The following is a 16,381-nucleotide window of genomic DNA, read 5'->3' as shown; positions in this document are numbered from 1 at the left end:
TGCTCTCACTCTGGCATAGGCCAGCAGCTGTAGCTCCGATTAGACCCCTCACCTGGGAACCTCCATATGCCACAAGTGTGGCCCCCAAAAGACAAAAAAAGACCAACAAAAAGAAAAGAAAACACAGGACACTCACATATGGCCAAAGTTCAGAGAAACAAAGAATAATTTTTGACCATTAAGTCCCATCCAATAGTTAAGACATGTTCATAATAAAAAGTTACTTGTTTATAGAGTTCCCATTATGGTTCAGTGTGTTATGAATCTGACTAGTATCCATGAGGATGAAGGTTCAATCCTTGACCTCCCTCAGTGGGTTAAGGATCTGGTGCTGCTGTGAGCTGTGGTCTAGGTTGCAGATATGGCTTGGAGCTGGCACTATGCCAGCTGTGGCATAGGCTGATGGCTGCAACTCTGATTCAACCCCAAGCCTGGGAACTTCCATATGCTCTGGGTGCAGCCCTAAAAAGAAGAAAAAAAATATTTGTTGGTTTTTCTGAAATTCAGATTTAACTGGGTGATCTGTATTTTATGTGACATCTCGACTGTAGGCTCTGGTTCTCTAGGGGTTTCTGGATGGGTGGGCTCCACCCTCCAGCCCAGGTGAAGAGCAAGTGCCACTCATGCCCCTGCTGCCATTCTCACTTCTTCGGGCACCAAGCTCCGTTCTCTTCCCCTCCTTCCCCTCCTTCTCTCAAAGGGGGCTCCATGGCTCCAGCCAACCCACTCCAATCCATGGTCTCCCTTAGGAGACCCCTTCCATGATCCTCTCGCTGTCACCCCTGACAACACACCTGCTACTCTGACCCCACCCCTCACTGAGATGCATGCATGCAGACAGGGCTTGTAGGAATTTGGTGGTTTCTACATTCTAGTGGGTCTTGTTCTGTTTCCCAAGAAAATCTGCAAATGGGCTATGGTTGAAGGTTCCTTTCATTGTTTCTCTCATATACAGTTCCTCCTGTCTGCTGTATTCAGATGCCAAGAAGAAAATCAGGGTTTGTTTCATTTGATCATAACTTCAAGACCTGAACTGAAGCGAGGGCCACTCCAGCATACCCAACTTGCCTAGGAGAACTTTCTATAGACTCTACACACAGACACTGGCCTGATTCTGCAGTGGACACTCTGACCCCCACGAGACTTTAAACTGTTGATTAGTGCTCCTCAGGGTACCATACTCAAAAAGAATCACATACATTTAACAAAAACAGGAAAGAATGATCTAGTTGTTTCAGGCTTCCAAGTGTGTGCTTATAGCAAACTTTTACAGCTAAGCCATAAAATGCATGGAAATAGGAAGAAGCATTGACACAACAATAAAACAAGGGGTGAGATTAATGATGCCATGATACAATCTGTTTTCATTTGGTGCAGAGACAATTAATTTTTGAAGACATTTCATTTAACTTGGCAAGATTTTTCAGTTCAACCTTTGATGCTTGAAACACTTCTCTTTCATTCACTGTAAGCCTAAGAACCAAGGAAGGACAGTTTTATGTCTGGTTGTAAGTACTGCTTCACAGCAGATGGCCAGGCTTGCTGCCTCTGCTCAAGACAGAGGCAAGCAATGTGTACTCAGGGAATGAAAGTCATTGCTGACCATAATTCTCAGCTCTTTATCTCCTAGCAACACATCCAATTTAATAAGCCACAATTCAGTTTCCAAAAGAATGAGATGTGTTAGCTTCCAGAGCAAGGCACCAGGGTAGGCTGGATGACCAGATAAGGCTGTATAAGCACTTGAGATCCTCAGACCCTTCAAGTTTGAATCCAGGGAAGCCTTGATGGGAGGTCACAGTGCCCACTGGGAAGGAGGTCTGGAACTCAGAGATGTTCACATAGCCATTAGAAGAGGTGAGTGGTCTCAGTCAGCCTGTGATGCAGGAGAAAAAAAGGGAAGAGTCTCATGAGGGTATCTTGGCACACCAGAAAGACAAAGCACTATACTTCTTTCAGAGTCCCCCACTGTAAATGGGGTATGGCTTCTGAGGACTGCCCAGCTTGTTCTTAAATGCTCAGACTTCCTAATGTCCAAACCTATTTTATTCATAAAGCAACAATTTGCTTTTATATTTGCAAGTGACATCAAGAGGGTCAGACAAGTAGGGAGGTAGTGATGGAGGGTTGCAGATCAGGACACCACTACCAGGGGGGCCCAGGCCTGACTACATATCAGAATCACCTTAGCAACTTCTTTATTCTTTTTAGGGCTGCACCTGTGGCATATGAAAGTTCCCAGTCTAGGGGTTGAATCAGAGCTACAGCTTCCAGCCTATGCCACAGCCACAGCAATGCAGGATCCAAGCTGCATCTGTGACCTAGACCACAGCTCATGGCAATGGAGCTCCTCAACCCATTAAGCCAGGGATGAAACCTGCATCCTCAGGGTACTATCACATTCCTAACCCACTGAGCCACAATGGGAACTCCTGGAAATTCTTAAAAACACCAATGCCCAGCCCTGTTCCCTGGGTCAGTGTATCTCCTGGAACCCCTATATTTCTCTTTCTTTCTTTCTGTTTTGCTTTTTAGGGCAGCACCTGCAGCATAGGTACATTCCCAGGCTAGGTGTTGGGAACTGGAGCTGTAGCTGCCTATCACAGCCACAGCCACAGCCATAGCTACAGACACATGGGATCTGAGCCACACCTGTGAACTACACCGTGGCTCACAGCAATGCCAGATCCTTAACCCATTGATAGAGGTGAGGGATCAACCCCCAATCCTCCTGGATATTACTTGGGTGTGTAACCTGCTAAGCTGCAAAGGGAACTCCCAACCCCTATCTTTTATTATGATTAATATTATTAATATTATTATGATTATCTTGTCTTTTTAGGACCACACCCATGGCATAAGGAGGTTCCCAGGCTAGGGTTTGAATCAGAGCTGCAGCCACAGCAACACCAGATCTGAGCTGCATCTGTGACCTAAACCACAGCTCATGGCAATGCCAGATCCTTAACCCCCTGAATGAGGCCAGGGATCAAGTCTGCATCCTTATGAAAGTTAGTCACATTTTATTTCCTCTGAGCCACAAAAGGAACTCCCACCCCTATCATATTCTTAAGCTCCCCAAGTAACCTTACAGTGCCACCAGGTCTGAGAACCACTGAGGTGCCAGAGAGGAAAGAGACACTCCAGCTGTTTCAGTGGGGGCGGTGGTGGTGGGGCAGATGAGCAGGCTGGATACAAACTGGCTTCCATGGCAGCAGATAACAGAACAAACACCTGCCTGACATGATGTGATTAAAGGTTTGAAAATCTAGTTGGGCTTTAGGTGCAAGAGGCAAGTAACATGCAGCAAAGTGGTTCTCACACTGAGAGTCACCCAGAGAGAGGGCTTATAGAACTCACCACTGCCCCCCAAGCAGCCCCCTGAGCTTCTGATTCAGTAGGTCTGGGTGAGATCCAAGCATGTGCACCATCAAAGGCTTCCAGGTGCTGCTGCTCTCACTGCAGGCCTGGGTCCCAGTGTTTGAGCAGCCCTGCTGTTGTGAGTCTGCACCAGGCACACCATTCTGAGTGAGCCTGAGACCTGGACCCCAGCTTCTGCAAAACAGCAACCACCTTTTTGTCCTGTTCCCTGTGCAGTCCAGTGGAACATTCCCAGTTGTTTGGCATCCCCCTCTGTGCAGTATCCACTGTGATCATGGCATGGCATACTGGCTTTGGCAGTCTTACTGGAGGGAATAATGACCCAGCAGAGCTGTTGCTCTTCCTGGGGAGAATAAATTGTGTGTGAAGGAAATAATGTATAATGGAAATACCCACTTTCCCTTCTAATCACCAAGTACAAAGTATATGGGAGAAGCTGCAGCAGAATCAGCTCTTCTTCTAAGCTGACTCTGTTACAGATCATGAGCCTGGGAGAGCTCTGGGTTTAGCACATCATTTGGGTCAGTGCCGAGTTAGATGGTGTCCGTATTGGGGCAAGCCCAGGGCAGTAAGTTGTGCAGAACACAAGGGGTATATACATGGGGCTGTGTAAGTGCCAAACTGGTGTCCTGGAGCCCTGCAGATCCCACAGACCCTGAAGATCCCTCAGGATGGGCCAGATAAGAAAGGCATGGTGCCCAGCCATCTTTCTGAGCAGTTCCAATGTCCTACAATGCCTTTTTCTTTTCCCCCAGAGCTGAAAACTGACAATGTTCATGGTAAAAGTGAAGTGTGTGTGGGTGGGGGGAGGTTGGCCATCAGGAATAAACTAGATCAATAATGGAGAAGAAATGGTAACCAAATTAACAGGAAGAAGGAAATGTGCTAGAAGCCTAGGCAGGGCTCCAATGAGTGGACCTCCTTGGAAGGAAGGTAGTCCTAAGCTACCCACAAAGATAAACTGCATCCTCTAGAGAAACACTAATTCTGACCCACAGGGAGAAGGAGGTATTGGAACATGGCTCTCCACAACACAAAGTTCCCTGGGGGAAAATGGCCTTGGAACAGTGCCCCCCACCCTCAAAAGGAGACAGAAAGGGGCTGTAACATGTGCAGCTAATCAAGAGGAAAAGCTAGGCTCACCCTTGGTTGGAGACAGCCTGTCCTAAAATACAGGGGAAAACTGGCTTCCACTCAATAGTTCAATGTGATTTCTATTTGCACTTCTAGATAATAGAGAGAAGGCTCCTCAGAATTTAGCCCCTGGATCTATAGGTGCAAATAATAGTTACAGGATGAACTGTCACTCCAAGGGCCAATTATATTCCCCCCTGGGGACTCAAGAGCTGTGTCAGGCTGTCTAAAGCAACCCCTGCATGTGTTTGATGCCTGAGCAGGCAGATGGCAAGGTGCTAGGGTTGGAGAGGATTAGGGCCCAGACCAGGGGCACCTCCTTGGTGGAGCTTGAGGGGTCTGGGGAGGGATGAAGGTGGGCTTTGGGGTGTATGGCTGTTTGGAGAAGCATACCTCTCAAGAGCAGCTGGCCAGCTCTTCTCTTGTTGCAGAAAACATCCAAGCTGTGTTTTGACCAGGATTTAGTAAGGGGGGAGAGTCAGGAGGGGCCAGAAAGATCCAGCAGAAGCCCAATTCCGAACTCTGGACAATGACACCCCAAGACATCTATTGCCACAAGGCATTTCAAAAACATCATTGGGGGCAAAAATAACTCCTAAAGAAGCATGTTGTGTTTAAGGACATAAAGGGAAACCAAAAGAGTGGGAGAACCAAAAGATAAATGGAAAATATTAATGCAAGAAGTGGCTGGAGTCCAAAATAATTTTCCTGGCTGATACTCAGATAGTGGGGCAGGACCGGAAGGAATCAGTGGTTCAGCAAGTTCATTTGAATAAAGCACCCCACCTAAAAGCTGGCTGCTGATTCTGTGAACAGTCTCCCAGAATGTAAATACAACATGCATCTCCTTTAAAAATATAACACACAATGTGCTAAACAACACAGGAGGTTTATGGGGGGCGGTGGGAGAAAGCAGGCAGATGAGACCCTGGGCTGCCGCTGCCCCCTAATCCTGAAGCTTTTGTTTCTTCAAGGGGCCATGATGCCTCAGCTCTCGCATAAGGAAATGATTTATTTCCAACTCTGGGGCATGAAAAGTAATAACAGAGTCTGCCAGTTGTTTCCCAGCCTCAACATCCCGATTTTAACATGCCAGTGCTTTTGGTGCAAAGAAGATTGCTCGCCCTCTCCCTTGCATTATGAATTATGCATGGACTTTTTGGTCCTTTGGTCCATGTCCCACATCAAAAAAAATAAAATAAAATAAAATTGGAATTAGTGCAATCTCGAGGGCTTATTTTCACAAACAGGGTCCTCTGGTTCCACCAGGCAAATTTAAAAAATGCAAGAGGATAAATATTCACTTTATGGTCTGGATGAAATTTGAATTTGATTACTTTTCTGCTCCTCATGCATTATAAAAAAGGATAACATTAGTAAGAGAAAATAGTCTCTGTAAGATTGACTTTACATATATTTGCACCACTATGGAAATTGGTATAAAGGCTCTGTTATTCCAATTAAATATATAATTGTTCATCATACCCTTCCCAGCCCAGTTACAAGGCTCCTAATTCAGCAACTACATTTGGTTTCATAGTGAATGGAGACATCTGACATGCTGGAGAATAAGACATTTCCCATTTAAACTTTAAAGCTGGATCTTCAGAGCTGCAAAGAACCCAAGGGACAATGTGGAGATGCTGAGAACAGAGCTTTGGCGATCAGAGTGCAGTAGGGCTGAACCATGGGTTGTGTGTGGCTTTGCATTTCTCTCTGGCATCTTACTGGAGAAGCGAGTCCACACTCTACAATCACGTCTGCCAAAAGAAGAGCAGAAAAGCACAGCCTCCGCCCAGTACCTTGGCAAATGGGCAGATTGTCCCACGTTCCATCATCATGACACAGTAAAACCACATTGTACATGTCAGGGTAACGGATCTTGAATCCTTTGTGACAAGTGATTATTAACTTGTCTCCATGTCTGTATGTCTTGTTATGAATCTCAGCATCTTCAATTTGTGGGATATGACAATCTACATTTGGGTAAAGGGATACATTATTTTTGGAGTTTAAACCATTTTGTGCTTCATGGCTTCACAAGAAAGCTCTTATTTTCAGACCTGGTCTCTACCTACATGGCAATCTGAGAAGTGATTGCTTATGTATCACAAGGCTTGGGTCACAGTGCTGAGTAAAAGAACTGGTTTCATGGGAAAACAGAGAGAGGGACCAATGGGGGGGTGGTCCAGACCCAAAAGGAGCTCTCTTTCCTGCCTGGGATAGGTCACACCCTACAGATGAGCTTATAATTTTAGAAATGAGTGAACAAAGATAGAGGATGGGGCTTCACCTGAAATCTCTATCTGTCTGTACGCTTGGCCATGAGAGTGGGCAAGCATGGTGTGATGCAGCCTGCCTGGCTGGTCTCCTATGCCTCTGCCTGTGGGGTAAAGGGCTGGGCATGATAAGAAAATGTGCTTTGTAGAACCACAGGGGGCTGAGCCATCAGTGTATCTGCTGTTGGCCTTTCCCATCCTCCTTATACGTGTCTAAAAAGTTAATAAATGGAGTGGCACATCCTACTGCCAATATGCCAGTATTTCAAAGGCTCAGAGGAAGCAAAGATGGGGTCAGAACAGAACGCAGGGCCTGGGAGGCAAGAGGCAATGCAGGAGTCAGGAAAAGGGTGGTGGGGGAAGGATGAGCCCACACAACAAAATGGTTAAAAGATAAAAGTAACTCTACAATTGATTCATTCTAATTCTACTTCCAGTTTACCCTACAGGCCAAGTCACTCTTCTGCCAAGTTGGATCCAGTTCACCCTGCCCCCATCCCTGCCCAAAACACCCACCTTTAAAATCCCATGTGGTGCAAGCGGCCTTGGTGTCACCAACTCCTATGGGCACATTCTGTTGAAGGTCTCTGATTTTACGTGCATATATGCTATAAGCCTGAGCCATTTATTTCTACCTTTATTTTTTTTTTTCTCTTTTTAGGGCCACACCATGGCAAATGGAGGTTCCCAGGCTAGGAGTCTAATCTGAGCTACAGCTGTCAGCCTACACCACAGCCACAGCAACAAGGGATCCAAGCCACGTCTGCAACCTCCACCACAGCTCAAGGCAACACCAGCTCCTTAACCTACTGAGTGATGCTTGGGACCAAACCCACAACCTCATGGTTCCTAGTCTGATTTGTTTCCACTAAGCCATGACAGGAACTGTCTATTCTTACCTGTAGAGTCGGGTAGATGAGATGTGTTCCCAGTTTGTTGCTTCTTACTTTTTTTTTGAAGCAAGGAAACATTTTAAAATAGCACTTTGAGGATCAGACAAACCTACAGAAATTTCTCAGTGGGTTTCTCAGCCATTCCCTAAAGGCTATGGAATCCAGAAGAGGCTGGTACCATCTTAATAGGAAGCCTGGTTCTCAAGTTCCTCTAAGCTTTGAAGAGTCAGCTGTAAGGTACTAAGCCCTTAGATTCAGGGGGCTGACTGGTGGATGATTCAGGGTGGGGGGTCGAATCTGGGTGGCTTTACAAAGAGCATGTCCAAGGAATTTTTTTTTTTTGGCTGCCCCACAGCATATGGAATTCCCAGGCCAGGGATCAGATCTGAGACACAGTCATGACCTGAGCCACAGGTGCAGCATCACCAGATCCTTAACCCACTGCACCAGGCCAGGGATCAAACCTGAATCCCAGTGGTCCCAAGATGCTGCCAATCCTGTCATGCCACAGTGGGAGCTCTGTCCCAGGAGCTTTGATGTGGGGCTGGGGCTGGGTTTACTGGGAGCACTCTGACAATGGCCTCTGGAAACTAGGCCATCAGTGACAGGAAAGCCTGGGGCAGAAAAGGGCCCCCAAGGCAGAGGAGAGCCCTGACAGCTGGAGTGAATTGGTGGTGGCCATTCACCATCTCCTATGGGTCCTCCAGGTCCAAGCCCCTGCAAGCCCAGCTCTGCCTTTACCTCAGCCCTCATTAGCACCCTTAGCTTGAGAGCAGGGACTGTGTTGCCACTGCCTCTGACACTCTGCCTGTGTCACCAGACCTTTGTATATACCTGGCAGAGAATAAATCCATGTGGACCTTTGCCCAGGAAACCTGTGAGCCCATAGCCCCCACATGAGACTGATTGACAGGCTTTCAGGGTGGCTCCGGCAGCTAAGCCGTCCCCAGAGGAAACCCATCACCAGCCCTTCCATGTGCCTATGGATGTCAACAGAGTCTTGGATGGTGAACTGGGTTCTGGTTTCAATTTTACCTCTCATTTTTGCATTTCAGGCTATGGAAAGAGGTCTTCTAGCTGTTCCTCTTTAACCAACAGTTTCTCTACCAGAATAGCTGAATCCCTCCCAAAACAATGCCAGAATAATCCTGACTGGAGTCACAGAAAACTGAGAGCTCTTGGCATACCACTGCTGCTTTCTTCTTAGGGGAAAATGGGAATGACATTTTTTTCAATATCACTACGCAGAAATTACTCACAGCAAATAAAAATGCATTTATCAAGTCACCTATCTGTAAAATCTGGGCTGTAAATAGAGCCTGTGGCAGTCATTTATATGACTAAACAACTATTTTCATGACTGATTCAAAACTTGTTCATGAATTAACTAACATACTCAGAGGGTGGCCAGCAAGAGGCAGTGAATTCAATGGACAGAAATGTCCATTTAGATTGTGACATATGGGTTGTGGCTGACCAGGAGCAGAAGCATCCAAGCTTTGTTTCCAAGGGTGGTTTCTCTGCATAGGGCTCTGTAGGAAGAACATGTCAAACTTCTCATTAGAACTTCATAGAGTTCCTGCTTCAGCTCAATGGGTTATGAACCCAACTAGTATCCATGAGGATGTGGGTTTGATCCCTGGCCTCACTCAGTGGATTAGGGATCCAGCATTGCCATGAGTTGCAGTGTAGGTTGTAGATGTGGTTCAGATCTGGTGTTGCTGTGACTGTGGTGTAGGCCCCTAGCCTGGGAACTTCCATATGTCACAGGTGGAGCCCTAAAAAGAACAAAAATCCAAAATACTTCATGTGACCATAAGTAGAAGTTGGGGGCTATGTGTTCAAAGGGAATCCACAGCCCCCCCCCAATCCCAGTAATTATGTACTCTACTCAAGGAAGACTTAGCGTAGCAGAGTTCCCATCATGGTGAAGCAGAAATGAATCTGACTAGTATCCATGAGGTTGCAGGTTTGATACCTAGCCTTGCTCATCAGGTTAAAGATCTTGCATTGCCATTAGCTGTGGTGTAGATCTCAGATGTGGCTCAGATCTGATGTTGATGTAGCTGTGGTGTAAGATGGGAGTTGTAGCTCCAATTGGACCCCTAGCCTAGGAACCTCAATATGTGGCCATGGCCCTAAAATGCAAAAAAAAAAAAAAAAAGAACCAATTTACTGTGTTCTGTGTGAGAGGATCCCTATGTCACCTGAGGAGTCAGAAGCTGGAGTTCACACTCTACCAAGGCAGAGCTGCCAGGAAGGCCTGTGCCCTTGAATTTAAGAACAAAACTCAGACAGACCAGCTCTAACAAAGCCTAAACTAAACCATGACAGCAGAATATACCACCCAGAGACTTTAGATATATATTTTTAAACCCACCATGTCTGGAACCAAATCCCCCCAGTAAGGAGGGTCATGAAGAAAGAAGAAAGCAGCCGAAACAGGCAGACGTCTCAACCAGGTTATCAGTAGCAGTAAACAACTCTGAATCTTATATCCATGAAAATAAATAAACCAGGATCCTTAGTATCTGAAAATACACCTATAATATTCATTGCTTCTAAAGTTTCAAACAGAAATAACATGATTTTTCTATAGCACAAATGCATCCAGCCACCAGAAATAATTTGTAAAAGGAATTTCAGAAATAGTGTTACCAAGGACTATGAGAAACAGTTTACCATAATTGATTTTGTCAGGTAGACTCAGGTCAACAGTCAAAACAGCTCTTGTTTGCAGGGCATAAATGTGCAGTTTGGAGCTCTAACTAGAGGCATATCAAAAGCCTCCATTCCAGAAATTCCCTTTCACTAGCCTACCACTAGGGTTGTTTCTGTATCCTGTCTCTAGTAACAATGAGGATTTAATATAATAAATAAACAAGTGAGGAGTTCCTGACAGAGCACAGCAGAGGTGAGTCCAACTGGGGACCATGAGGCTGTGGCTTTGATCCCCAGCCTCGCTCAGTGAGTCAGGGATCTGGCATTGCCATGGGTTGTGTTGTGGGTTGAGGATGCAGCTTGGATCTAATGTTGCTGTGGCTGTGGTGTAGGCTGGCAGCTACAGCTTGGATTGGCCCCTTTGCCTGGGAACCTCCATGTGCCATGAGTGCAGCCCTAGAGAGACAAAAGCCAAAAATTGAAAAATAAAAAAAAATAAAAAAAATAAATGAGTGGAACAGAGGCCCTAAGGCAGTACTACGCATCTGTACCTACATACAAATCAACTGCTCAGATTAGCTGCAGAGAACAGAGTCCTAAAGGATGGAGCAGGAAAGAGCAAAGGACATTTTATTTGGTCTCATTTATTTGTTTGTTTATTTATTTATTTTATTCTTAGGGCCACACCTGTGGTAAATGGAAGTTCCGAGACTGGGGATCAAATCAGAGCCACAGCTGCCAGCCTACACCACAGGCAGGGCAACATGGGATCTGAGCCACATCTGTGACCTATGCTGCAACTTACGGCATTGCTAGATTCTTAACCCACTGAATGAGACCAGGGATTGAAATGACATCCTCAGGGATGTCATGTAAAGTTCTCATCCTGCTGAGCCACAGGAAATCTTAAATACTTTTTAAAGAATATGTGCCATCTGTTAGATATCCTACTCTTTAAAATATTAGCTATGCATGAAAAGAAATCTGATTCCTCAAAAATGCCAAATTTCAAAATCAATACACTCCCCTCCAATTGTTCCTAGGAATGTGAATACATGATACTAAAATTCACAATTCATATTGGTATGCTAAAGGCTCTGAAAGTCTTGCTGTCAAGAATTCTACTGACCAGAGTTCTCACTGTGGCTCAGTGGAAATGAATCTAACTAGTATCCATGAGGATGCAGGTTCAAACCCTGGCCTTGCTCAGTGGGTTAAGGATCCAGTGTTGCTGTGAACTGTGGTATAGGTCACAGATGTGGCTCAGATCTGGCAGTGCTGTGGCTGTGGTGAAGGCAGGCAGCTGTAGCTCCAAGTCAAAACTTAGCTTGGGAACTTCCATATGCCACAAGTGGTGCGGCCTAAAAAATCCAAAAAAAAAAAAAAAAAAAAAAAAAGAATTCTACTGATCTTGTTCAAGCCAGCATTTGTGAAGAGCATTATGCATCTGCCCACTGGTTCATTCATTCACTGAGTTACTGAGCACCTCTTCTAGGTCCAGGGCATTGCAGGGGCTGGGGATGGAGAAAAAGTCAAGAATCCCATGCTTATAGCTTTTGCATAGAGGGAGACTGCTAACAGTCAGATTATCAGGTGAGTGAGTTCACAAATAACAGGCATTGATCTCTTTGATGATGAACACACAACAAGGTAATATGATAGGGACTGACCCAGGGACAGGAAAGGAGCCTCTCAGGAAATGACATTTATTAATCTGAGACCTAATGACAAGAAGAATCCAATCATGTGTGGATCAGGGAAAAGAGTATTTCAGGTGGAAGGAACAGAAACTACGAAGACCAGGAAAGAGCCTGGGGTCTTTAAAATCACAAAAGAAGATCAGTGTGTCTGGAGGAGAGTAAGAAAGGAGGAGATGGAAAAGCCAGATCATCCAGGGCCTTCAAGAGGAGGGCAATGGATCCTCTTTCATTTTAGAGTGACGGGAGCTCCTGGAGATTCTAAAGTATGGGCCATGACATGCTCGGTGTCGCGTGAGTATGTGCAGCAAAGGGCTAGCCTTACACAGAGGGAGTTTTTGTCTTTGCCCTCAGCTCCTGGGAAGTTCCCTCAAAGCCCTTGGTATGTCCTGAGATGAGTATTTTTGTTTATCTGGGGCTTCCAGGCCATGCCAGATGTGTATGCTAACAATGGGATTTGGGCCAGGGAACACTGACTTCAGGAAGTATTGGCTCCACTCTTGGAAGAATAGGAGACACAAAAGTGGCCACAACAATGCCTATGTGCCGATGCCCCAAATAAAACATTGGACACCAAGTCTCAGGTAAGCCTCACTGCATGTCAGTACTCTATGTGTGTTGACACACATAGTGGCTGGGAGAAAAGTCACTGTGTGTATGAATCCATTCAGAGGACAACTGGAAGCTCATGACTGGTGACTCTTGGACCCATGTCAGTCTCTCTCTTTTGCTGATTTCAATCTGTGTCCTTTCACTGTAATAAACCATAATCATGAGTCTCATCAGTGCTTCTAGGGAACTGCTGAACCTGAGGATGGGCTTGGAGACTTCCAAACTTGTAGCTGGAATCAGAAGTGACAGTCTGGGGGCTCCCATACTTGCAGTTGGTTTCAGAGGTGATGGTGGGTTTTGAGGATCCTCAAACTTTGCACCACAGAATGTTTTTTTTTTCACTTATTATCTACTACCATCCCTCAGAATCACTGTTCTGTGTTGGTGCTGTTCCACACACTACTGTTCCCTGAAGTAGTTCCCAGAGAACATGGTCCTGATCACCACTGTCTACTCAGGATCAGGGTGAAGATGCTGAATGGAATCAACAGTGGCCAATGATGTCAAAATAAACAAGCAACATAAGGCAGAGAAAAGCAGAGGCAAGGTGATGCTCTTCAGAAAGGATACAACTGGACAGAGTGGGTGCTTTATAGCAAAAGAGCCACCAACACATGGGTAGTTTTGCTTTGGGAACAGGACTAGTTCAGGCTGTTTCTTTCTTTTTTATAGGATATTGACTCTCATGGAACCTGAAGAACAGGATGTTCAAGACGTCATGGCTCTTAGCTCAATGTTTACAAGAAACTATCTCCAGGTCATGCTTAAACCACTGAGAAGTAGCCATGTGGCAGAGAGGGGGACACAGTAAAGTTACTATAAGCAAGCATGTTTCTTATACTTAGCATTTTTCTTTGACTTATAGATTGCTGTATTTTATTTATTTGTGGTTGACAAAGGCATCTAGCATCTGTGTTTTGCTAAAGTATTTCCTTATAGTTAACACTTGAAGAGTAATTCTTCATGCATTCTTGGCTGTCTACTCTCATACATTTCTTTTAAGCATACATAGAACATTTATAAAAATTGGCCATACTGGGGCATAAAGAAAGTCTCCATACATTTCAAAAGACTGAAATTATACTGCATGTTTCCTGGCCATGGTGAAATGAAAATAGAAATACATACAGTCATCCCTAAGTATCCACGGGGTACTCGTTCCAATTAGGAACTCCTCCCACCCCATGGATGCCAAAATCTATGGATGCTGAAGTCCCTTACATAAAATGGCAAAGTATTTGCACATGCCATATTCATATCCTCCTGTACTTTAAATCATCTCTCAATTACTTGTAGTACCTAATACAATGTAGGTGCTATGTAAATAGTTGCAAATAATAATATAAATGCTAGGTAAATCATTGCCAGTGTGCAGCAAATTCAATTTTGCTTTTTGGAACTTTCTAGAATTTTTCTCTGTGTGTGGGTGAATATTTTCAATCTGAGGTTGGTTGAATCTTCAGTGGAATCCTAGCAGAACATGTGGATACAGAAGGGAGACTTTGAAAATTTAGTAAAATCCCCAAATGTTTGGAAATTAAGTAATACCTTTCTAGATAATCCATGGGCCCCAAAAGAAATCATGGTTAAAAAGAAAAATGCTTTGAATCAAATAACAATGAAAATGCTACATATTAAAATGTATGCCCACAGATAAAACTATGGCTCTAAATTTCCCTCTAATCATAAATGCACATATTAGAAAAAGAGAAATATCTGAAAATCAGGAGTATATATCTCACAGTTGGTTAGAGTTTGCTAGTAACATTGTTTTCTATACATAGTAGATTGTTCTATAAATTTCTAAGAGAGAAACATTAAAAACTTTCATTGTGATTGTGGACTTGTCCTTAAAGTTCCATGAACTTTTGCTTTATGTATTTTGAGGTATAGTACTAGGAACACAAAAATTTAGAATCCATTATTAAGTACCCAAATTAAGAATTCCTCTAGAAAAGTTAGAAAAATGGCAGCTGAACCTAAAGAAAGTACAAGGAAGTAAATAATAATGAAAAGAGCAAAAGCATTAATGAAATGGGAAAAGAAACATACATAAGAGAAAATCCACAAATGCAAAAGCTGGTTCTTTGAAATCAAAAAAATAAAAAAAGAGAGGTCACACACAACCATAAAAGAATAAAGCAGGGACACCATTACAAATCCTGATTTGAAAAATTTAAAAAAAAGTTATGGAAAACTTTACACCAAGAAATTAGAAATGTTAGATTCAACTGAATTCCTAAAACAATTGAACAATAACTGTATAATTTACCAAAACTGACACAAGAAAAAACTGAAAGTGGTTATAATCCTAAAAAATGTAGAACAAACTGAATTCAAAACTAAAAAACCTTCCCACAAAGGAAACTCTAGGTGGCTTCCCATGAATTACACTAAATATTTAAGGAAGAAATAGCACCTGTCTTATTCAAACTCTTTTAAGACTTCTATTCAGAAAGACAACAATCCCTCATTTTATGAGTGTAGCATGACCTTGATGGTAAAAACTGACAAGAACACTACAAAGAAATAAAGACTGAGGCAGGCCAATCCATCTTATCAACATAGATGCCAAATTATTTTCCAGATGGCTATTTGACCTCATATGTAAATTTAGAGGTTGTTGGAGAAACTGGGTTTGGTTTAGAAGGTTTCACCCTAGGAGACAAAATGACCTAATTTCTTGCTTTTCTCTTAATAAACAGAATTTTAAATACTTTATTAAAAAAAGAAAACATGGAGGTCTCTTTCCACCTTGTGGAAAGTAACTTTCATTTTCAACAAGGAGGTGATAGAAGCATTTGGTTGCCAGAATTGAGCCCACAAGAAAAATCAGAGAAGGCCATTTCCAAGGTTCTATCCTCTGTCTTCATGTTCCACTTTGGCGCACCTATGGCAAGTATCACAAGCCATGCTCTGAGGCCTGCCAGCACGAGAATCTCCTGGAGGTGCCTGCCAAATTCAGATTCCTAGTGCAGAAAAACCTCTCAGAGTAGGCCTGGAAATGTGCATTTTTAACACGCTCCTAGGGCAATTCCCATGAAGTAAAACATGGAGAACCACTGCTGGATGGATATGCAAGGTGACCAACTAGGTGAAAGACAGCCGTTCAAACACAAAGGTTGGCTCAGGGTTAACAAGCCCCCTGGCCCAGCCCTGAGGACTATGACCTGGAGTAAAGAACAAGTTCTTATCTGAGCAGCTGGGAGTCAGCACTGTAGCTGAGCCTCTCATTCTGCCTCCAGGGTGGTCTTCTAAGATCTGCATTATTTTATTTATTTATTATTTCTACTGCCACACCTGTGGCATATGGAAGTTCCCAGGCTAGGGGTCAGATTGGAGCTGTAGCTGCTTGCCTTCACCACAACCACAGCAATGCCAGATCAAAGCCACATCTGCAAACTATGCCACAGCTCACAGAAATGATAGACCCTTAACACACTGAGTGAGGCCAGGGATCAAGCCTGAGTTTTCATGGATACTAGTTGGGTTCTTAACCCTCTGGGCCACAAGAGGAATGCCAAGATCTTCACTCTAACAGGACTCTCAAGATGCAGACTGGGGAGCCACAGTCGGCCCTAAACTGCTCAAGACTGGCTTAAGGGAAAAAGAACTTCATCTGTGATAGGTTTGGAAGGATACCCTGCATTTTCCATAAGTGGCCAACCTAATTCTGGGTCATTTTAGTTCTGAGCTTGTGAAAAACTGCTTTCTGGGGGAATCT

The 16,381-nt window shown here is 44.1% G+C and overlaps 1 pseudogene; it reads right to left on the bottom strand.

The window, feature by feature from the left end:
* Positions 1 to 16,381, bottom strand: part of LOC146398886 (sushi domain-containing protein 4-like) — a 60,175-nt pseudogene that overhangs the window by 28,013 nt on the left and 15,781 nt on the right.

Source organism: Sus scrofa, chromosome 10 (assembly GCF_054392235.1).
Source record: "Sus scrofa isolate SSC_HxYL_T2T_F1_AM1 chromosome 10, Sscrofa_HxYL_maternal_Yorkshire_Landrace_v2.0, whole genome shotgun sequence".
Classification (NCBI taxonomy): domain Eukaryota; kingdom Metazoa; phylum Chordata; class Mammalia; order Artiodactyla; family Suidae; genus Sus; species Sus scrofa.
The sequence above is the reverse complement of the archived record's forward strand: the minus strand, read 5'-3'. Positions and strand labels throughout refer to the sequence as shown.